The sequence below is a fragment of the Microtus pennsylvanicus genome, chromosome 20, assembly GCF_037038515.1.
Source record: "Microtus pennsylvanicus isolate mMicPen1 chromosome 20, mMicPen1.hap1, whole genome shotgun sequence".
In the NCBI taxonomy this organism is placed as follows: Eukaryota; Metazoa; Chordata; class Mammalia; order Rodentia; family Cricetidae; genus Microtus; species Microtus pennsylvanicus.
Window position 1 is genome coordinate 12,003,583 of NC_134598.1, and position 24,824 is coordinate 12,028,406.

The 24,824-nt window shown below is 40.0% G+C and overlaps 1 protein-coding gene across 3 annotated transcripts in view; it reads left to right on the top strand.

Annotated features, from left to right (window-relative positions):
- Nucleotides 1-24,824, top strand: part of Frs2 (fibroblast growth factor receptor substrate 2) — an 82,102-nt gene that overhangs the window by 30,007 nt on the left and 27,271 nt on the right. For all 3 annotated transcript variants that reach the window (XM_075954919.1, XM_075954918.1, XM_075954920.1), the window contains exon 2: nucleotides 12,251-12,348. The gene's annotated coding sequence lies outside the window, so the exon portion shown is untranslated. The remainder of the gene's footprint in view (nucleotides 1-12,250; nucleotides 12,349-24,824) is intronic.

Below are 24,824 nucleotides of genomic sequence, written 5' to 3' on the forward strand. Positions count from 1 at the left end.
GGGTGCACCAGAAACATGGATTCCATTCATAGAGGTAGAGCAGTAATAAGAATTTGTTAGAGAAAATAATATCTAATTTTTTGGTGTAAATTATATTTTTTGAGAATATAAACTCAGTTAATAACTGTAGTATAGCGTATTCATGGTTGATTTCTTTATGCGGTTGAATTTGAACATATTAATATTTTTGTTTTATTTATTTTCAATGTATATTTCAATCCCTATTTAGTGATAAAGTTGTCAGTTTAAATTAAATAATTTAGAAGAAATTTTGGAAAAGTTCTGTGTATAAATTTTTTGTAACTGTGACTTTTTGCTCTGACCTAGGAGGCATTAACTTTTCTCAAGCCATCAAGTAAGTGTTCTGTTATCTAGCGGGTACTTAGGGATATCTCAACCTACTTAAAATATTGTCGATTGTGGAACTAGTCATAAACGCTTTCTTGATTGTAAGTAAAACCACGGCGTGTTATAGCATAGTTATTTGAAAGTAAGTGATCTGTTTTGTTTTGGGATAGGGTTTCATGTAGCCCAGGCTCTCCTTGAGCTTGCACTGTAGCTGAGGGTAGCTGGTTGTTTTTTTTTTTAACATAGGATCTATAGTTCCCTGATATTTTGGTTGGTAGAAGAGGTTGAGATTGATGATAAAGCAATACAATGTGTCAGCACTGCTCTGTGCTTAAGGGCCCTAAGAGCGCTCAGCCCTGTGGTCTCAGACTGAGTAGTTTTGTTGTTGTGACTGACCTGTGAGCATCTCACTGGAAAGGGAGTACGGTGCCTGTGTGCTCTTGTTCTCTCTCAAATAATGGAGTTAGGTTTACTAAAATAATGTGAATGTTAATTGAAATACATGGTCTGTTATTCTTTAGTAAAGTGCTTTTTTATGGATGATTTTCTTTTTATGTATTATTTTTTCTTTTCTGGGAAGATCTTTTTAGATTATTTCCCTTCTCATAGATTTTGCATATATGTTCTCTCCATTATTTTTAATTATGAGAAAATTCATAGAATGAAATCAAGAAGGAGTGCAGACTTGATTTGTATTCCCATCTCTTTGGATGCTTTCATAGTACGTTTGGGACTGAATTTGGTCTCTGTTTTTCAGGCCCTCTATTTTCTCTCCTCTTTAAATTTATGTTTGTAGTTTAGTTCTCAGATGTTCTGCTGTTTTGTCTTGCTCATGGTTATTTATGTCCTAGCCTTGGCAACTCGACCAGGCACTTCTTTAATCCTTCTGAAACAGGGTCTTGTTACATAGCCTTGGCTGGCCTGGAACTCCCGATATAGCACAGGCTGGCTTTGAACCTGAAGCAGTCCTCAGGATTCTGTAGTGCTGGAATCACACACATGTACCACTCCTGGTTCTGTATTGGATTTTTTTTTTCTTGGTCTTCTTTTTTTCTGGTTCTGCGAATAGAATCTGCAGCCTGGCTAGCGTTAGGTGAGTGCTGCATGTCTGAGCCACAAACTCAGCCCCTCACAATGCAGTTCTTGGAGCCTCCTCCTGTCCTGCAGATGCTTGGATACAGGTTCCCATCATACAGTGGGCACTTGGTGACAGATACTTGGGCTTTTCTTTGGTTGCTGCTCTCTGACTCTTGTTTCTTGTCACTATATACATATACATATATATATATATGTGAGATTTATAGCATATATATATATGAGATTTTAAAATATTATTAATGGCCTTAAATTGTATAATAATTGTTTAATTATTTCTAAATCAGTGTTGCACAGTTGGTAAGTGAAGTCTGTCATGGATCACCACCTTCTGCCAACAGTGCTGTAAAAGGTGTAAGCTTCCATCTGAAAAGCGCTTCGCTAATTGAAAAAAATAAATCCTGATGTAGTTTGTGGTTTTAATCTTGTGCTTTGAAGTGTTTTCTTTTTCTGGAATCGGGTTCTTGGTTTAGACTGTAGAAGTATGGTAATTAGATTATATTTAGTTGATAAGTTTGTGCCCACAAAAATGTGACTTTTAAAAAGTTACAAGTTGCTACGGTTCTTGCAGATAAGATTGTTTCCTGTTTTCTTTTTCATATTTAGTATTTTGTACATATTTCCCCAAAGAGACCCTTTAGTGTATCATTTGACATTCACATTTTTTTAAATATTTATTTATTTATTATGTATACAATATTCTTCCTGCGTGTATGACTGAAGGCCAGAAGAGGGCACCAGACTTCATTACAGATGGTTGTGAGCCACCATGTGGTTGCTGGGAATTGAACTCAGGACCTTTGGAAGAGCAGGCAATGCTCTTAACCGCTGAGCCATCTCTCCAGCCCTGACATTAACATTTAAATAAAATTTTAACTGTATAAAATGTCAAAAAATGTTTATTTGACCTGAGTTGCCTATAATTTCTCATGTAATTACCTCATGTTATTTTGTGTGTGTGTGTGTGTACTTTGTGCTTGTTAATGCATTTGCAATTATCTACCACGTCTGAACATTTTTTTGATAAAATTGAACACGTCAGATTCAGCTCCATTTTCTTCTTAGGGACAGGCTTCTTCATTCTGAGCAGTTAGGCTCAGTTTTGTTTTGATTTAATCACGACTTGCATTTTTAAGATTTAATTTAGTGCCAGGAGATGGTGGCTCACACTTTTAATCCCAGCACTCGGGAGGCAGAGGCAGGTGGATCTCTGTGAGTTTGAGGCCAGCCTGGCCTACAGAGTTCCAGGACAGCCAGGACTGTTTCACAGAGAAATCCTGTCTTAAAAAAACAAACAAACAAAACGACAATAACATTTTGTTTGCAGGGGTTCAATATCACATACCCACCTCAACCCTTTCTAAGATGATATAATTGTGCTACATATATTCTGTCCTGCCACAACATTTTTCATAATGAGAACTAACCTTGTATGGGAGTGATTTTGGAAGAGACTTTCCAGATTCTGTTGAGGGACTAGAGAGATGGCTCAGTAGTTAAAGTGTTTGCCACTTAAGTGTAAGGACCAGGATTCAGATTTCAGCCTGCATGTGATGGGTGGGTGTGATGTCATCTTGTGACAAGACTCACTGATCAAGATGACTAGTCAGACAAGCTGATGAGCTCTGGGTTAGAGAGCTCCTGCTTCAAGGAATTAAATGGAGAAAACTGAGAAAGATGACTAATATAATCTCAGGCCTCTCCACACGTGTGCCCACACGTGCAGACAACACGTTAGTAAAGGAAACTGCTGTTAAGGCTTTTCTTTCCTCCTTCTGTGTCTAGACCCCTGAGAGCAATTCCCCTTTGTTTGTTTGCTGCTGCATCTACCTAGGTCTACGAGGTTTCTACATTGCAGGCTTGTTTTGTTTTCATTTTCTTGGGCTGTGTTCTGAAGATATAGATAACATTGCCACATTCTGATGAGTTCTTAGTTTATGATGACAATAAACACTTGCTAAATGAATGAAAATATTCACTCTTACGGATTGAATATCATATATTCTGGAAGCATTTTGTCATTGTGCCCACAATCACCAATGATTATCAAAAGCTGTCCAAGACCTATATCTAGTGCTTTTGTTTGGTATTGGTAATCAGAACCATGTTGGGATTAGGGATGTGGCACAGAAATAGCTTGTGTTGTCTCTTTTAAAAGCTTGCTTGTGCTTTGGTTTAGTTACCTCTAAAAATAATGCCTACTAAGTAATGTTGTGATGTTGAAATGAATACATCTAAAGTACCCTCTGGTGCTTGCACATTGTCTTCTAGTTAATCTGTTTTCAGCTTCATGAAGACATTATCTGCTGTAGAAGTATTGGAATCTAAGTAAAAATAGAAGTAAAATAACAGATCCAACTAGAATTTAAAGTATTTAGCACCTTTATGCTTTCGTGCTCTGAAACGATGTTTATGGGCAGTAGATTTCTCTAAACATGTAGATAGTAACTTACATTGAGAGATGGAAAATGCACCATGTTACATATCACTGTGAGACGTAGACATGTTTACACTTATGTAAACCGGAGGTACTGTTGGCCTATGAAATGGGCATAGTATCAGTAGCTAAGGAATCTGTTCTGGGGAGTTGGTGAAACAGTGTGTAAGTATTTGCTGGTTTTTGTTTTTTTTTTTTACACTCCTTCCCTCTTTCTTAGGCTTTCTCCACAAGCTTGTTGCAGTCTAACTTCCTCAGAGACAGGGAGTTTCATTAAGTTTGAACAATGCTCATGACTGTTACAACCGTCTCAGTCTCTAAGGTCAGGTCGGCTGTACAGCTGTCAACTGTAGCCCTGTTCCTCACAAGAGAAGCAACAGCATACGTGCCTCTGGTTTGTCACATTGTTTTCTGTGTATACACTTCTGTTTTCTCTTGTGTTTCATGGACTTTTTGCTCACATACTTTATTTTGATGGAAATTGTTAGCTCCATTTTTACTTCCAGTGTTTGGATTTCCCTTCATAGCCTGCTCCTTATAATGGAGTAGTAATTCAGAATCTGTTTAGGTCCTTTATGCTATCTCTAGACCTCTCATAAAATAAATATAGCTACTTTCTGTCTGTCTGTCTGTCTGCTTCACTTTATTTATTTACTTACTTACTTACTTACTTACTTACTTACTTAGCAGTGCACATCTGTGGCAATCAGAGGACACTTTGGAGAGTCTGTTTTTTCCTTCTAGCCTGAGAGTCCTGGGGATTGAACTCAAGATTGTCAGGTCTGGCAGCAAATGCCATTACCCACTGAGCCATCTTGCCTGTGCTGGAATAATTTTTGTTAGCTCTTTTTGCAGTTATTTTCCTGTGTTACCACTTCTTTGTAATATTCCTTAGAAGTAGATAATTTTCTAAGTTAGGAAAACAGTTGTTCATACTTTATTAAAACAAGGCTGCAAGAATTCCCAGGATAAACCATAGACTGAAAGTGGGTAGTATTTTTTCTGTGTATTTGTTTGTTTATTTATTTATTTTTGTTTAAAGGAATTGAAAACACCATCATCTCCCTCCCCTTCTTGCCGGTGCTTAGGGGAGGTGAGAATGATGGTGCCTCTACTCGATGTGCCAACAGAATTTCTGCAGTGGGAAAAACCAATTGAAGTGTATCTTACAGTTTAAAGGTTACTTGGGGAGAATTCAGTAGTTCATATTGTTGCAAGGGTTAGCGAATCAGATTCAGGTTAAGCAGCCAGGAACAGTGCCCAGAATCACACTGCACAAGGGTCCCTGTGAGGACACCAGTGACAACTACAGAGACAGACAGACGCCACAGCCTGTCCCAGTGACACTGCTGGCTTTGGACGACTAAATGCTGCCACCCCTGCCCCAGACTTGACCTTGCTATAGTTGTGCCAGCATTAGTGTGAGAACAAGTTCCTTCTTTCTACTTCTCTTGTTCGCTTGGTCTCTCCTAGTCTGCATTAGATGCACGTGTGATAAAATGTGGGAAACATTTAGCTTTCTGAGATCAGATGTGTAAAATTCTCAAAGTGGGAAAGTGTTTGATCTTTTAAAATAGTAACACAGGGGCAGTTTTAGCAGACGGAAAGAATGGTTCCTGGTGCTTTGCTGCTCTTTGAGTCCCCACTGGGTGCCAGGCTGAGCGTTTTATAAGCTTTGTCCTGATGTCACTCTCACACAGCAGCGATGATAACTCATCAGGTTAGAGAAGAGATTGGGGAGTGACGTGCCCAAGATCATACAATTAGTCACGGCAGAGTTGGGGCATACATTCAAAGCCGTGACTCCAAAGCCCATGTTCATAACCAGCGTGCTAAGTGACTTCCTTGTTTTCCCTGGTCTATTTAGCTCAAAATCCTGTAGTGTGGGCAGCTAGCTTTCTTTTGAGAAGTTTACACCCACGGTCTCAGGCGTGTCTATGTTTTATTTTCTTTCTGAACAGCTTTTTTGTAACCAGCATGCTTAAAATCGATATCAAAATCCCTTTAGGAGTGAAGAGATGGGCCAGCACTTGGAAGCACACACATTTCCAGAGGACCGGAGTTCAGTTGCCAGCACCTAGTCAGTCTACTTGTAACCACCTGTGACTCCAGTCCTGGGGTATACAACTCCTCCGCCATCTACGGGCACCTCTGCTCATATGTGTACACCACACCCAAGTAAACACATACACACATGTCAAAAAGAGTAGACTAGGGGCTGAAAAGATCACACACAGTTAAGATCACACTGGCTGCTCTTGTAGAAGACCTGACTTTGATTCCCAGCACCCACATGGCAGCTTACAACCTTCTAAAACTCCAGTTCCATTCCAGGGAATGTGATACCCTCTTCTGTCACACACTTACATACAGACAGGCAAACACTGTACTTTATGTTTTAATCAGTATCTGAATAATTAACGTTTTATTCTGTTGTGTGGTACATGTATCAAACCCAGGTGCATGGTAGGCAAGTGCTTTGCCATTGAGCTTTTCCAGCCTCATTTCTGCTTCGCTTCTCTTCTCTTCTCTTCTCTTCTCTTCTCTTCTCTTCTCTTCTCTTCTCTTCTCTTCTCTTCTCTTATTTTCTCTTCTCTTCTCTTCTCCTTTTCTTCTCTTCTCTTCTCTCTTCTTTCGTTTTTTGTTTGTTTGTTTGTTTTTTGTGACAGGGTTTCTCTATGTAGTCTTGCCTGTCATGGAACTCACTCTGTAGACCAGCCCGGTCTGCAAGTACTGTTTAAAATGCCTTTTTGTTACTTCTATTGTTAGGTTGAAGACAAGGAAGTTCTTTGTCCTGGTTTAGGAACGTCATTGGTTTTATTTATTTATTTTTTATTAGGTTTGAATCAGTGCTTTCTGTACAGTAAACAGAAAGTTAAGTTTTTCTACAGTGTCAGTAAAGGTGCAGTGTTTCTTCAAAAGCCACAGCACTCCTTAACTTTTGGTGTAGTCTGTCCTGTGGGTTGTCTATGCTACCAAACAGTGCTTTGTAATAACATGTGCCCTTGTGAGGAAATAGCTAGTGTAATCTTTGTAAATTAAATGGTTTGGGTATCCTTTTGTACAACACTTGTGGACTACGTTAAATGTGTCTAGGTATTGGAGAAGTGTGAGGAAAACGCCCGTGAAGTTAAAGGTACTTGTTTTCTTTAAGATTAACGTTTATCTTGAGCATACTGTGCTCTTTGGCCTGTCACTGTCGCTCTTTTTTAGCCTATAAACTTAGATTTGAGAACTGTAAATTTTTGTTTTGGGTCCAGTGCAAGCTGTATGCAATAGATTTTTATATATATGTATTAGGATTACATCTTTGAGCTTTAAGATTATACCTCCTGTATTAAACCAGCAATCTTCAAGTAATCTTCAGTCCTTTTGTTTAACAACCAAGTTGAAAGCAAGGTGTTGTATGACAATGCCATTTCTTATCTTTAGAGGCTTTAGCTAATGGTAAGTTCAAGGCTCACCTGAATTACCTGAATTATTTACTTAGTATGTATACAATATTTTGTCTTTGTGTATGCCTGAAGGCCAGAAGAGGGCACCAAACCCCATTACAGATGGCTGTGAGCCACCATGTGGTTGCTGGGAATTGAACTCAGGACCTTTGGAAGAGCAGTCAGTGCTCTTAACCTCTGAGCCATCTCTCCAGCCCCTTGTGCTCTTAGTTTATGTGTGCCCAGTGATCCAGAGGTTGGGAGGCTGGTTCTCAGTGTGGTGGTGTGGGGAGGTGGTGGAACTTTTGAGCGGGATAACTGAGTCCTGGAAGTTGCCGTCTCTAGGACGTGGGGCCCTGGTACTTGTCCTGAGACATTCCTTGTTTTCCGGTTTCCAATGCCCTGCCATCTGTGTTCTTTGTTGTCATGCTTCTCTGGAATCATCAGAGCCAGCTCCATGCTGTTCGGGCTTTCAGTCTTCAAAATTGTGAGCTAAATAAAACTCTTAACAAACAAACCAAACCCTGCCAGGCATGGTGGCACACATCTTTAATCCTAGCAGCAGAAGGGCAGAGGTAGGTGGATCTCTGTGAGTTTGAGGACAGCCTGCCTGGTCATGACAAATTCCAGGTCAGTGAGGCCTTCATAGTGAGACCCTGTCTCAGTTAATCACTTAGTCAGTCAGTCAGTCAATCAGTTAAATGCAATGAGAAGTTAATGGATGGGTTAAGGTGACAGTCTATAGGACACATGTAGAAACTGAATATTTTAGTAGCCAGGTAACTCAGCTCCTTGGAGAGTATAAAAGGTAAGCCTGTTTGAGGCCAAGCCTTTCTGCATAGTGAATATTTTAGGCGTTGCATTTAAGTTTCTGAAAACAATAAAGTTACAGTCTGGTAATGCTTATTTAGAATCATCTTTTGTGTGTGATGTTGGAGATATAGAAGAAAACTTAGCAAGTTTCTACCTTGATATTCCAAATAGATTATAGTGGGAAATGTAATAACATTTTCTGTTTAAAAACATATTTTTAGGCAGGTGTGGTGGCACTCACTTTTAATCCCAGCACTCTGGAGGCAGAGGCAGGCAGATCTCTGTGATTTGGAGGTCAACCTGGTCCATGGAACGAGTTCCAGGACAGCCAGAGCTATATAAAAAAAAACCCTGTCTTGAAAACATTTTGTGGAAAAGAAATACATTTTGTATAGTGACCTAGAATGTGGGCAGGAAGTCTATTTAAAACAGAAGTTTTAAAATAGGACATTTATTCACTTTATGAGCGTACATAGGAAGACCAGATAATGACTGCGTATAAAGATTGTGTATATATAACTTTCAAGAGACCATGTATATTTTACATGCCACCAATTCCCTTTCTTTAGAGCCCGAAGCAAGGTCTAAAAGCAAACATACTAGTGGTGCCTCAAGTATTGAATTGAAACCACACAGACCATTTCATTGTCCTCATTTGATTTTAATTATAGTTTTGAACACCAAAATCTCAAGTTTTTCCTTTTAACTCAGGTTGTATTATTTCTAATTGTTACCTTGAAAGTGTGTTCTCTCTGACCTCTTCTCTCCTCCCCCTCCATCATCCCTACAAGGACTTTAGATTCTGAGGGGCAGTTTTAAGTGGTAGTTTTTTTGACAATCCAGGACCAAAATAGTTTGAAAATTAGCTTTTATATTTAGTCATTTGGGAACTTTAAAGTTGATAATTCTGTTGCATTTCTCCTCTGTGCAAAGAGGTAGGTTGTTGTATTAATGTTTAAAGATATACTTTATAGATAAAGTCAAGTTATTAAATGTCTTTAAGGTTTTCAATTACCTTGACTTACCTTGTATGTGACTCTGTACACACAGACCCATGGGGAGGTCCGAAGACTTCCCACTGTGTGGGTCCAGGAGATAGAGCACAGGCGTCAGGATGACGAGCCCCTTTGCCTGCTTAGCCTATTGTTGGTCCTGTCACTCATCTTTCAGATAGTTGAATTTACTAGTCTGATTTCTTGGTGACCAAGGTTTTCTGTTTAAAAATATTCAAAAGTTCTCCCTGCCTCCTTCCAGGTGAGCTTTGCTTGTCAGATTCATTGTTCAGCTCTTTAGGCCCCTGCTGATCAAGTATCTGATGTTCTGGGTTTATGTTTGCATCTTGGATTGTATGATAATAGGCTTGTGAACTTGAAGTGAAAATAGATTATTCAGATGAAAGGTATGTTGGCAGTGGTTTGGGGACAGTTCTGGTGATTGCATGTGTTTGGTTTGGTCTTCAGGGATTATTGAATGTGATCACTGAGTCATACTTGGTGGTTCCTCTGTCCCCTGGCTAATCTCTGTTAAAACCCTGAGGTTTGCAGCCACATAATACTCAAAAGGCAAAATAGACCTCAGCCTAGAGGGAGTTTATTTAAAGAAAAAAAAAATAAGTTCAAACATTCCTACAGTGTTGCATCCAATTTAGTCTTGTTGAAAGTTAGTGTGCTCTTTTGATTCTTTCCAGTGGCCACGGTGCCTAGAGATAATAAGTAAATTTGAAATACTTGAACTTTTCCTGAGAAAACTTGAAACTTTATAATCACAAACAGAAGTGCTTAAATAAATAGGAGAAAGGGAATGACATTTCTTTTGGGAATTGTTCTAATGGTACTCATTTGATTAAAATCCTGAACCATTCCTTTGTGGAGTTGTGGGACAGAGTATTTAAAAACAAAACAGTGTGGTAGATACATCATTAAGTTTTTGAAGTTGGGAGCATTATTTTTTTAGATTTTTCAGGACAGAGTGTAACAGTCCTGGATGTCTCGGAACTAGCTCTGTAGATCAGGCTGGCCTTAAACTCAAAGAGATCCCTTGCCTCTCTCTCACAACTACCCCAGCCACAAGAAGCATTTGTGGTTTATCATTCAGTTCTAGCTTGAGAAGTAGGGAACTGCTAGAATTATGGGTTTATTCTTGCAGTCTGTAAGAGTGGCAACTTTGCCTCCCTACAGAAGACTTGTATCCTGAATGGTCTCTACAATACCTTAAAGAACACGAATGTTTAATAAAAAACACCTGACCACCCCATGCCTGAGATTTGGCAGAAATCGCACATTCAGTTCATCTCCTTGGATTCTTTATCAAAAGTGAAGCTGATCAAATTCTAAGGAACCTTAGGCTTTTGTTCTAGTTTGGTGGTTGGGAATATGTCTCCATTGTCTTTTATGGCTTTTATGTATGGTGCTGATGTAGCTGGCACTAGTGGCATTTCTGTGGAAGAAATGGTGTTTGAGATTTAAGCAGTTTATCTTAGTTAGGGTTTCTATTGCTGTGAAGGGACACCATGTCTATGACATCCCTGTTTTCATTTGTTTGTTTTGATTTTGAGACAGGGTTTCTCTGTGTAGCTTTGGGGCCTGCCCCGGAACTTGCTCTGTAAACCAGACTAGTCTCAAAATCCATCCATCTGCCTCAGCCTCCTGAATGCTAAAATTAAGGCCTTCGCCACCATTTTCTGGCTCATGACAACTGTTATAAAGGAAAAACATTTAATAGCTGGCTTACATGTTCAGAGGTTTAGTCCATTGTCATGACGGGAAGCATGGGGGTACACGGGTAGACATGGTACTGGAGATGTAGCTTTGAGTTTTGCATCTAGATTGGTGGACAGCAGGGAGATAGAATAACACCACAGTGAGCTTCTGAAACCTTAGAGCCTGCTCTCTGACACACTTCCTCCAACAAAGCCATACCCCCAGTAATGCCACTCCTATGAGTCCGTGGGAGTCATTTTCTATTTTTTCTTTTCTTTTTTTAACATAATTTTTTTATTGGATCTTTAGAAATTTTACATCATGCACCCCCAACTCTGCCCACCTCCCAGTCCTTCCATATTCTCCCCTTCCCATTGCAGTGTCCCCCACCCAATGGAAACTAGAAAAGAAAGAATGAACCTCTTCTCTCCACCACCTTTTCATTCATGCTGGTGGTGTTGGGAGCAGTGTGTCACACAGCTTATGCTTTTGTCCAGTCAGCTTTACTTGTAGATGTTCATTGCAGTGGGTCATTGGTCTAGTTCAAGGCTCTGGTTTCTGGTCCACCATCCTTACTCCTCTTGGATATCCATGGCTGCCCCGAGTCATGGAGATCCTGCAGTTATCATTCCACAGGACCAGTCCTTGCACGAGCTTCAGCAGGCAGATCTAGTTAGGTCGTTAGGGTAGACCAACCCCATTGGGCCTGGTCAGTCAGGTGACGGGTGGAGCTAGCTCCTCTAAACCAGTGCCTTCAGGCTCAGCTCTCCCTGCCTTTGGTGCTGGGTGCGGCCATTTCTTCTGCGGCTCTCTTGCTTCAGCTTCCAGCGACGGATGGATAGGGCCAGCTTTTCCAGGGCCGCCAGCAAAGGGCAGTGCCGACTCAGCATGGCCCTATGGTTTCTTCACCCAAGGTTCCCTTGAGCCTGTGGGGGCCATTTTATCAGTTGGAGTTAGCCAATGATCAGTTTATTCATCTTAGAATAAATGTGTAGAACTCATTGGCACAATAGCAATTGTTTCAGGTGCCTAAAGTAGGTAAATAAAATGGACAGAAATCCCTTTCTTGGGTTTTCATTTTAGGTGTAATGGATACATAAACAATGAATGGACAATCACTTCATGGTGTTCAAAACTGCAATTTTACGGTTTCCTGTGTGTCTTTTTTGTTCCAGTTTATAAATCACAAATCAGGCTCAGCAGGGACAGAGGGAGGTGTTAAGGGCTGAAACATTCTGGTCCTGTGGGACAGTACCCAGTTTTTTGCTTTTAAGTCTTACCTGCTAATGTTTTCTGTTAGGAGTTTGTTTAAAAGCTTTGTTAATAGTCCTTACTGGTCATGATAATGTAGTTAAGTGTCCTTAAAGAGTTTATGATTTTGTAATATATGAGTCACATTCTCAATTACTGTACCTGTATTTCAGAAATGACCACCAAGAAGTAGATGCCCGGATGTCCCGGTGAGGAAGTAATCCACATGTCATGAAGTAAGATGCAGCAGAGCGAGCATTCCTCCAGAGTGGTAAGTCACGAGTCTCTCCCTTAATCTCCGCAGTTGTCTACCCTGAAAACATTAATGAGAATGTGGCCATGGAGAGTCACTTACATTCCTATTTTGACTGTGTAATTCCAATTCTAGCATATAGTTCTAGAAAATGTGCCTGCTGTGTTTTCTTGAAAGAATCATATAGGCAGCATTATTGAATTACAGCCTTAGAAAAATGTATTGAAGACAGGCAGTGGTGGTACACGCCTTTATTCCCAGCACTCAGGAGGCAGAGGCAGGCAGGTCTCTGTGAGTTCAAAGGAAGTCTGGTCTATAGAGTGAGTTCTGGGACAGCCAGAGCTACACATAGAAACCCTGTCTCAAAAAACCCACCAAAATAAACAAGAAAAACAGAAAGGAAGAAAGGAAGGAAAGATGGAAGGAAGGAAGGAAGGAAGGAAGGAAGGAAGGAAGGAAGGAAGGAAGGAAGGAAGGAAGGAAAAAGTTAGGGCATATTATTTTCAGGTGTGTTACTTTTGTTTTTGTTGTATTTGGTTAACTGATTCTTTGCCTATCTAAAACACTTGATGGTCCTAATAAAGAGCTGCAGGAGCAAGGGGAGGTGGGGCTAGCAGGCAGAGAGGATAAATAGAAGGAGGAATGAGGAGGACGAACAGCAAGAGAACAAGGAGATGAGGATATCAGGGGCTAGCTGCTCAACTACACAGCAAGCCACGGAGAAAGAAATAAAGTAAGGTATACAGAAATAGAGAAAGATGAAAGCCCAGAGGCAAAAGGTAGTTGGGAAAATTTAAGATAAGAAAAGCTGGGAAGAAACAACCCAAGCTAAGGCCGGGCATTCATAACTATGAATAAGTCTGCGTGTGATTTACTTGGGATCTGGGTGCCGCCCTCCCCCCAAAAAAGCAAAAGAATAAAGTGTCACACAATAAAAAGAAATTTAAAAAGTAAAAGAAAAAAAAGGATTAAAATAACGGGACCCGCTAGCTGAGGAGGAGAAGGGAAGAGGAGCACCAAAGACTGTCGCTTTGACAGCAGAGGCTGAGGCCCTCACTCATGGCCTCCTCTGCCTCCACCATGTTAACAAATAGCGCGTTCACATCTTCCGCGGTGCTGTTGAAAGTGTTGAAAAAGTGCTTCAGAAGAAATTCAGAATCTTCTTTTCGTAGACCACAGTGCTTAAATCAAAAATAGAAATTTCAGAAAATGTAGTCTCACTGACCTTAATCTGTTCTTCTTTGCTATTTTCTTTTGGAAAGTGAAATTTAAATCTCTACACCAATGTAATGCATGATACATAATGACGATGGCTCTTAGTGTCTAGTACTTTTAGGGCTCCTGTCTGGAGTGGTAAGTGTGTGAGTGTGTGTGAGTGAGATTTTTTTTAATTTGTATTTATTTAATGATACTAGGGTTGAAACAAGGCCTCATGTGGTAGGCATGCTCCTATTACTAAGCTAGGCCTAAATTCCAATGTTTTTATTTTGTGTTTATGTGTATGCATGTTTGGTTGTGCATGTGTGCAGATATATGCCCATGTGGGTGCATGTCTCTGTATGTAGAGGCAAGAGGGCAACCTTAGCTCGCATGTCTTAGGCACCAACCACTGTTTTCTTTGTAGACATGGTTTCTCACTTGCTTGGAACTTGTCAAATAAGTGAGACTGGCTGGTCAGAGAGCCCTGGGGATCCTGACTCTCTCTGATATAAAATTAAAGCCTTTTTATTTAGACAGAAAAGGGGAGATCTGTATGCTGTGAATGTATTTTTATTACCATTGATTAATAAAGAAGCTGTTTAGGCGATTGGCTTAGCAGAGTAAAGCCAGGCAGGAAATTCAAACAGAGACAGAGAGTAGGCAGGCTCAAGGAGACACTGTGTAGTTGCCCAGAGAGGCAGATGCCATGGAGCTGCCCAAGAAGCAAGCGGTAACAAACCACGAAGCTCATCGTAAAATATAAATGAATAGAAATGGGCTAATTTAAAATGTAAGAGTTAGTTAATAAGAAGCACGAGCTAATAGGCCTAACAGTGTTGTAATGAATATAGTTTCTGTGTGATTATTTGGGTCTGGGCAGCTGGAAAGCAGTCTCGACTTAACATGTCTCCATAGTGCTAGGATTTAAAAGGTATATCATTACACTCAGGTTTTTTCTCACTTAGGTTCTGGGGACCCATCACAGGTACTCCGTTTGCAAGGCAAGCGCTAACTGAGCCTCCTTTCCAACACCTGATATTTTTGTATTTATTATAGAAAATTAGCACATTATACAACACGCACATATACAGTATCATTCTGCTGTGTAGTTAAATGTAGTAAAGGGATAGTGACAACCTTAAAAATGAGTCTACATTTTAAAAACTAGTTGAAATGGTAAGTTTTGCATAGTATATTTTGTATTTATTTAAATTTTTTAAAAATATTTATTTATTTATTATGTATGCAATAGTTTGTCTACATGTATTCCTGCAGGCCAGAAGAGGGCACCAGACCTCATTACAGACGGTTGTGAGCCACCATGTGGTTGCTGGGAATTGAACTCAGGACCTTTGGAAGAGCAGGCAATGCTCTTAACCGCTGAGCCATCCCTCCAGCCCTTATTTAAATTTTTGTGAAGCCATAAGAGGCTGAATGTCTGAACATATCAGCATTTTACTTAAGTTCAGGAACATGGCTATTAAAATCATTAGTTTGTTCTATACTCATCATCATTGACTGGTCCATTTAAAGGGCCAAGTTTTTGTTTTGTTTTGTTTGTTTGTTTTTTGTTGTTTTTCAAGAAAGGGTTTTTTGGTAGCTTTGGAGTCTGTCTTAGAACTAGCTCTTGTAGACCAGACTAGCCTTGAACTCACAGAGATCCACCTGTTTCTGCCTCCCTAGCACTGGGATTAAAGGCACGCTCCACCACTGCCCAGGAGACCAATCAACTTTTAATGCTTGTTGTACATATTATTTTGTTTATAACATAGATTTCTAAATATTGTTTATTATGTATGTGTGTGTGTGTGTGAAAGTATTAGTATCTGTGTTTGTGAACTTGTTAGCATGTGTGGAGACCAGAAGATGGCGTCCAATATTATAGTCTCTCCCTAATTCTTATTGATTGATAGACTTTGTATATATGCATATGCATGGGCTTGTGCACATGAGTATAGTGACCCCAGATCTCTGGGACTGGAATTAAAAGTGGTTGTGAGCCTCTTGATGTGGGTGCTGGAACCAGACTTGGTTGGAAGAAGCTAAAGGTACTTGTTGGGTTAGTTTCTTAATATGAAGTGAGGGTCTTAGAGGGTTTTGTTCATGGACGAGGGGACTAATACATGGTGGAAAGGAATAGGGAAGTGTCTTTGTGTTGCTGTACTACCACACCACCAACTGGGCAACTTATAAAGAACATGAATTGATTTCTCACCATTATGGAAGCTGAGAATTCTAAGATGCGTATCCTGGCAGGGTCCTTGCCTGATGGCTGCTTCCTGCAGAGAGGAGGAATGCCTTGTGGTGTGATGGATGGTAGAAGAAGAAAAGAGCAAGATGAAGACTCTTGTGAAAGCCTTAATCCCGCTCACAAAGAGGAGCTCCATGACCCAATCACCTCTTAGAGCCACCAGAGCCACCAGAGCCACCCTGCCCCTCCTCTCCTCAGAGTGTCAGGCCTGAATTTTGTCTGGGCAGAGTTTGGACTGTAGCGGGAAAGGAAGGCGTGTCTGTGAAGACAAGCCAAGGTTGAAGCTTTTTGAAAGTAAGGCTTGTTTTGTTTGCTTGCTTTTGTTTTGTTTTTCATTCTTTTTTTTTTCTTTCTTGACGGGGTTTCTCTGTAGCTTTGGAGCCTATCCTAGAACTAGCTCTTGGAGACCAGGATGACCTTGAACACACAAGAGGTCTGCCTGCCTCTGCCACTACCCACTTGGGGTTGTTTTTTGTTGTTGTTGTTGTTTTGTTTTTTTTTTTTTTAATGTCAATAGTGAAGTATTTATAAAAGTTTTCAGTAAGGCTGGTTGTTGTTGGTGGCCCATGCCTTTAATCCCAGCACTTGGGAGGCAGAAGCAGGCATATCTCAGGGTTCAAGGCCATCCTGGCCTACAAAGTGAGTTCCAGGATGGTTTCAGCTTCAACACTACATAGGGAAACCTTGTCTTGAAAAACCAAAAATAGAAAAAGAGGAAAAAAAAAAAAACGAAAGAAAAAAAGGATAGATTTGGCAAGAAGACTAGAAACTTTTGAAACTGATAATGATTTTCACATTCCATGGATGGTCAAATATTGGTCCACTTTTTAAAAAGTACAACTCAGAGAATTGAACAAGTAGCATAGTTCTTTTTTGAGTATATTTGGTTTTGAGTTTTTTTATATGGCATACTAATTTCATTATTCCCACTTGGCACACTGCATATGGGGAACAATAGTACTTCTATTTTACAGTCGCCAGATTTAGAAAAATGGATATGGGGGTTTTCTACCTGTATGGCTGCCCTGTCAGCTGATGCTTTGCTACATGAAGAAGATAAAGGAAACTAGGTTAAGTCTTTAGAGCAGTTTTTCTTTGTTGTTATTTTTGTATTTTTATTACATTTATGTGTGTGTATGTATGTATGTATGCATGCATGCATGCATTATGTGTGTGCGTGCATACAGATGCCTTGGTGCACAGGTGGTGTCAGAAGACAGCTTGGGAAGTTGGTTCTCTTGTCCTCGAAATCAAGTGGTCAGGCTTGGTGGCAGGTATCTGTACCCATTGAACTATCTTGCCAGCCTCCTAAAGAAGTGTTGTTAACAAGAACTTTATCACCTGAAAGTTTAAAAACACATGTATACAGTTAAAAGATAGCCAGCGAATAATTTAGATAGTAGTTATTTAATGTTTTAACATATTTTTAATTTTTAAAAATTTATGTGTATGAATGCTTTATGTGCATATATGTCTGTTTACTGAGTGCCCACAAAGGCCTGAAGTGGGCATTGAATCTTCTGGATCTGGAGTTATATATGGTTTTGGGTCACCATGTAGGTAGTGAAAATCAAGCCTTAGTCCTTTGGAAGAACAGCCAGTGTTCTTAACTGCTTAGCTATCTCTCTAACCCCAAATTCTTTTATTTTTTATTTAAGTATACTTATTTTTGAGTTTCACTAAAGCAGCATTTATTAAATTAATAGGATTTGGTTTACCTCTGTTATAGAAAAACATTTCATATATTTTTCAACTTATAAATATCACAGACTTTTAGTTTAGAATATTCTGCTTTAATTTCGTTAGAGGTTAGTGTTTTAGTTTTGTTGGGTAGAATATAAAATGCCTTTGTGGGTTATGTAATGAGAAATTTTGATTGAATATATTTTAGAATGTCAGTTTTCTCTCCTTGTTCATAGTGTGAACGTCCGTATTATAAAACTGTTTCTTTTATTCTGAAAGGTTTAATTTGGTTCAGTCACAGGTACAGGCAGTGATCAAGATTATTTTTGAGTAGTTCATGGTTTTTATGTCAGTCTAATAAGGTGTTCAGATATGCTTATTACTTGGTTTTGTTTGAACATTTGGAAGAATTAAGAAATTGCCCATGAAGGCAGTAGAGTAGAAAATACAAACTGACTGATAGTCCATTAATTAATTAGCAGTTTGTGCTGGAGATCCAACCCAGGTCTCTACTTGTAGAAAAGTGCTTTCTCCAGGTTTTGTTGTGTCCGAGGGTCAAAGATAGGCTGTGATATTTAGGGCTTTCTGACCCAGATCCGTTTATGTGTACCGAGGCTTCAGGTGTTACAGTTAAATTGAACTAAAGCTGAACTTTATTCTTGAAACTCAATAGTTGTAAGTTGTAATAAGAATATAAAACAAATTGTTTTATAACTTCTGTTTCATGTTCCTCTCAGAGTCCCATATGATTTAGCTATTTAGTTACTTGCTTTTATATTTAAAAAACAAAACAAACCCCCAAACTCAGAGTAGGTTTAAACTATAGATTGCTACTACAGAACAAAAGTGCTGACCAGGATGAATCGGGGCCTGTAATGTGTGCTGAAAGGAACCTCCTCTCTCCCAGTTTGAAGAACAAGCACTTTCTTTGCCAAGGAGGACTGACTTGAAATGGACCAGCTGTCCATATTGGGAGCATAGGGTTGCTAAGGTGACCATGGCTGTTTAGAGAAGAATGCCGCTGAGAGGGCAAGTTCTTGATGTGTGAGCTGAGGGAAAGAATGTGGTGTGATTGTGCATCATTCCTCCTAATCACATGCTCACAAAGTGCTGTGTGGGCGGCTGCAGAAGCACAGGGCTCAGAGCCCACGTTGGTGTGTGTTTAACCATCTTGTTTTTGTGTGAGCCAGAAACTTAGAGTCCAGAAGGAACATGTCTCGTGTGTGTGTGTGTACTTTGATAGTGAATGAAATTAGAGTGAATTTCTTTTGCTTAATGATATAAACAGTCATTATATCCAATATTTAAAAAGTATTTGACATAAATATTTACTTATTCCATCTCATCCTTTTCAGTAATGAATATAGTGTTGATAAGTTCCCAGTTTAATGATGTGCTCTTTGCAATTGTGTGTATTTCTTTGACTTAATACTTTAACCAGAATTATTTGAAAGCCTCCTCCCCACTTTCTCTGGTGTAAGAACAACCCTCCAAACTCAGCCTCACAAGTAGGCTGGACAGCCAGCTCTTCCTCCAGTGCCTGTCTTAGTTGGTAGGCTGGACAGCCAGCTCTTCTACAGTGCCTGTCTTAGTTGGTAGGCTGAACAGCCAGCTCTTCCTACAGTGCCTGTCTTAGTTGGTAGGCTGGACAGCCAGCTCTTCTACAGTGCCTGTCTTAGTTGCCCTCCCTCTCCCCAGCTCTGCTATTGCTCTTTCCAAGGAAGATCTTATCTTGGTTTTGATGGTTGTTTGCTTGTGTTTAACTTTTCATTTTTGAGACTGGATCTTACTTTGTATTCTGTAGACTGACCTCAAACTCATGACTCTCCAGCCTCAACTTTCTGAGTGCTAAGATTACAAGTGTGTACCACTGCCCAGCTAAGGAGATCTCACCTGTGTGTGTGTGTGTGTGTTTAAGACAGTCTTTCATGAACATGGAGCTTGCCATTTTGGCTAGGCTGGTCAGCCAGTGGGTCCTGGGGATATTTCTGTTTGTGTTTTCCCAGTGCTGTGGCTATAGGCACATGTTCCATTCCCAGCTTTTAAGTTGGTGCTGGGATATGAACTCAGGTCTTTTCCTTGTATAGTAAGCACATTACCCACTGAGCCATTTCCCCAGCCTTGTGAGGTCGTTACACATTGTTCATCCTCCGAAGCATTTGCAGACAGTGAAAAATGCAGTGACCAAATGGGAGCTGGAGGGGTGGGTGACTGTTATTTGGTTCTTTTCTGGAGAATTGGGGTTCAGTTCCCAGGGCTTAGCCAGGTGACTTCCACCTGCACTGACTGCTGCTCCAAGGGATCCCGTGTTCCTTCTGGCCTCTGCTGGCACCATGTACATGGCATTCATTCTCACGGACACAAACTCGTAAAGAAACATTCACTCACACAAGTACAGGGAGAAAGGCACTAGGCTTCAGTTCTCAGACCCTCTGTAGTCTACCATGGGCACCGTTGCTCGTGCATACATGTAGACATGTACCGAAACATGGATTGTTTTGATTTTCCAAATAATTCTTTCCAAATCCCTACAGTAATGACTAGTATTTGTTGTTGTTTTATTTTTAATGAGACGGTGTCTTATGTGTCCAGCCTTATCTCCAACTTGATGTGTTCTATAGATGGCTTTGAACTTCTGATCCTTCTCTATCTCCCAAGTGCTGGGATTACAGGTGAGTGAGTGCCACCATGTTCTGTATATGTGGTGCCACAGATTGAATCTAAGGCTTCGCACATGCTCAGCAAGTGGTCTAGCAGTGGGGCCCCCATCCCAGTAAGCTAGCTATTATAAATGAGGCACAAAGGTAACGTTAGGGTGTGAAGTAATTGGAAGAGTTACACTTCTGTCAGCCTCGTATTTATTTTTAAGTCAGGTCTTATTAAGTAGTCTATGCTAGCTTCAACTAGAAATCCTCCTTCCTCAGCCTCCAAAGTTTCCACAGCACCTGGCTTTTGATTTTTCTTAATTAGATAGCCTACTTGATTTGACAGGTTTTTGTTTGATTAGTTTTATAATTGTAGAATATGAAGGGTAATTAAAGAATTAAAATAATTTGACCTCTAAGTTCATTTGGCTGCTTGACATTTTACAATAAGCCTGGATAACGTTTGATGCCACCCCACAGAAGCAAAGTAGAGTCAGTTCACAAGCACCTGCACCCACAGGCCCTTCATCTCCATGGAGTCAGATGGGAAGTTGTTTTCCCTTCATGGCTCATCCTAAGAAAGAGGTCAAGTTTTCATATATGAGCAGTTTTGTTTCTTTATGTTCTGCTTTATGTTACTGGTCTGTCTAGTCCTGAGCCATTGCTCACAGAGCTGTGTCTTAGATATCTGAGAGCTCAAGACCAGCTTGGCCTACAGTGAGTTCTAGGCCAGCCACAACTACACAGACCCCGTCTCTAAACAAACAAACAAACAAGTAAGTAAGTAAACAAAGCTGCTGGGCGTGATGCCTCCAATCCCAGCACTCTAGAGGCAAAGGATCAGGAGTTTAAGGTAGCTGGACTACAGAGTGAGTCTGAGCCACGTAGTTAAGTCTGTCTCAGCCTAGGGCTTCATGTATGCTAGCAAATGCTCTACCAACTGGGGCTGTATCTCCAGCCCCCTGTAATGAGATTTAAGTTTTTCTGCCTTTAGTTTTTACTCTCTTTTTGTTCCAAGTAAAAGACTATGTTCTAATTTTATAGTTTTCAAGTTTTGTTCTCTTTAAATATTTGAAACATACCCACTAAAAAAAAATTCTTTAGTAGGAGGAACCAGCATCCTTTAGGGAAATAGCTGATTCTAGGGCTGTGGCAAACAAGAAAGAAGCAAAGGAATAAACCCCACAAAGATGGACTATGTCAGAAGAGCATAGGGACCACATGGAAGAGCTCCCAGTGGCCAAAAATGAAATCATTTGAGCAACAGAGTCATGTGAAGTACTATCAGATATAACCCAGAGTGTAAAATTAATGTCCACGGGTCGATACTGGTATAAGCATGTGACTGAATAGAATAAAAACAGGGAAAGACCACTCTCTTCTTGGGCAGAAGGATTCCAAATAATTGGTCAGTGCTGCAGGTGGAGCTTAGTGGAGAATGCCGGCCTTGCACACCTTTCAAATGACACCTTCAAAGGACAGTGTTGCCTTCACAGTGAATTGAAACTGCAGCCGCACCGTCTCCTTTGATGTGCATGGCTTTCTGGGGATTGAACCCAGGGTCTCTTTATTTATTTGTTTGTTTGTTTATTTATTTATTTATTTATTTATTTATTATGTATACAATATTCTGTCTGTATGCCTTCAGGCCAGAAGAGGGCGCCAGACCTCTTTACAGATGGTTGTGAGCCACCATGTGGTTGCTGGGAATTGAACTCTTTGGAAGAGCAGGCAATGCTCTTAACCACTGAGCCATCTCTCCAGCCCATGAACCCAGGGTCTTATGTAGATAGGTAAGATATTTCTCTACCACTAAGTTAGAACCTCAGTTGCTGCCTTTCTCCTACCCCAGAAGTACAGTTGAACTCAGCCCCATGAATGCTCGAGACTGTACTTAGGGAACTAAGCCCACATCATTCACCTCTTTTTTTTTTTTTTTTTTGATATATGATCTTGCTAAAATTGCCCAGGCTAGCCTGTAGCAGGCTTTCTTGGCCCACCAGCCCCCAAATCATGACACAGAGACCTTTTATTGATTGTGAAAGCTTGGCCTTAGCGTAGGCTTATTTCTAATTAGCTCTTATAGTTTAAATTAACCTATTTCTATTAATCTACATTCTGCCACATGACTTGTATTTTTACCTCTCCTCCTGCATGTTCTGCTTCCTGTCCATCTCCTCTGGTATCTTCCATGCCTAAATTTATCCCCTCTTCTTTTCTCTCTGCCCTGAAGTCCCACCTAACCTCTTCCTGTCTTGCTTTTGGCCATTCAGCTTTTTTTTTAAAAAAAAAAAAAGATTTATTTATTATATATAATGTTCTGCCAGCATGTGCCTTCAGGCGAGACGAGGCCAGATTTCATTACAGATGGTTGTGAGCCACCATGTAATAGTTGCTGGGAATTGAACTCAGGACCTCTGGAAGAACAGTCAGTGCGCTTAACCTCTGAGCTGTTCCTCCAGTTCCGGCCATTCAGCTTATTAAATACTCAGATGGCACTTTGGCAAAGACACATCTTCACAGTGTACAAATAGATTATTCTACAACACTAACCTTAAGTTTAAAATTCTGTCTTAGCCTCCTGAGTATCTAGGATATAGACCTGCACCACCATGCTCGGATCCTAGCTTTGTAAGTGATGACCTTCTTTGTAAGTTGAGTGGAATAGCTTCTGGGTGGAGGAAGGTGGCAGGCACTGCCCCTGCTAGGTGACCAGGTTCAACATTAGCCACAAGTCCCACTGATAGTGTTTCTAAATTTTATCTCCGGTTTTCCAACCTCATAATTTTGGTCTAATTATAAGAAAAGCATGACTCTAACTCGAGCAAAGAGCTCTATAAAGTATTTAACTGGTATTGCTGAGAATTGGAGGGGTCACCAGAAACAAGGAACATCAGGAATCAGTGGCAAAGAGAAGCCATGAGACATTCGATGCCTACATATAATTCAGATATCCTGTATGAAATGAAAAAATTATGTAACAGCTAAGTAGTCTGAATAAGTATATACTTTTTTGTTGTTGTTGTTTTGTTTTGTTTTTTGAGACAGGGTTTCTCTGTAGCTTTGGTGCCCGTCCTGGAACTAGCTCTTGTAGACCAGGCTGGCCTCGAACTCCCAGAGATCCGCCTGCCTCTGCCTCCCGAGTGCTGGGATTAAAGGCGTACGCCACCACTGCCCGGCTATACTTTTTTTTTTTTTTTTTTTTTTTTTTTTTTTTTGCTTTTTGACACAGGATTTCACACTGTAGCTAGGCTGGCCTGGAACTTACTGTGTAGCCCACGTTGGCTTCAAACTCATGAAAGTCCTCCTGCCTCAGCCTCTTGGCTGTTGGGATTACATACAGGCTTACGCTTCTGTGCTGGCCATAAATGTATATTTTAGTTGTTAATAATGTTATCTGTGTTCTTCCATTAAACAGCAAATGACCTATCTAATATAAGATGATAATAGCAGAGAAAGGTGGGACAAGGTAATTCCTCTGCACCATCCCCTCAGTGTTTTTCTAGTACTAAACTAGGCTTTTCCCAAGGAGTTTTTTCATTCTAAAAAATATGTACCACATACTTTTTGAAAACCATATTTTAAATAATATCACACTCTTGAGCAGCTCATGTTTTTAGCAAATATAACAAAGGAGTACTTTGCCTGAGGGATTGGAGAAATGATTCTTGCAAAGAGGCCCAGTATTTGGCTGTTTTTGTGGCCCTCTGAAGACATGCTCGTAAAAGTTAGAGTTACGTTGTTGGGTTTTTTAAATCTTAACTCCTTTAGGACATTTCAAGTTATTTTGTTTGTTTGTTTTTTGCTTGAATCTTCAAATTGATCATAATTCTCATAAAATACTTACTATACCTCACACTGTGTAATTTTTTTGCCTGTTTTTATACTGAGTTTCTGTTTCTGTTTATAGCTTAACTTGTAAAGAAAGGCTACAACATTAATGTTATTAAGTCCACTTTATTCTAGTACAGAAGTGGCACTGTCAATTTAGACGGAGCAGTTTGGGTTTTAATCTATAATAACTTTTTTTTTGTACAAATTTTTCCTTATTAGCAATAATGTTAATACAGCTTTAGTAGTTTAAAGGGGGATACATAGGTAACATTTATTTTTCAGAATAATTTTGTATTAGACTCTTGAATGCTGTGGTTATTTTTTTGTTAACAAAGCAGATATCCCAGAGTCGTGGAGGAGGGAAACAGTGCTCACCGCTCCCCAACTCGTGGATTTGGGGAGAGGAAGAGTTCTGAATATTTTCCTTAACCACAAGATTTTCTTAGTATTGACAAAGTAAGCACATTCATTTCTGGCATTTTAATTAAAGTGTAAGAGCACATATGCTGCCAGTTGCAGTCCTAACAGTTTCAGCCCTATTAACAGAGGAGCTTAGAGTCTGTGATGGCTGTACCCTTAAGGTTAGAGAAGAAAGTGGACTTTTTTTTAGGAGAAACTGCTACTCATAAACTGTCATTGCAGTAGTTTGTGATGTTCTGAAGTTGCACTTTTTATTGTGTGTCAAGTGTTCCTGTTTCAGCTAGAGTAACTCTTTTCAGCATGCCAAAGGTACCAATGTTGGGATTATATGAAATAAAGTGATATGCAAAGTAGATGTTAACAAATATTTAGCATCTTTAAAATGTTTATTTGTAAAGATTTTTATCTCATTTGTATGAAGATTTTGCCTGCCTGTGTTTCTGTGCACCATATGTGTGCAT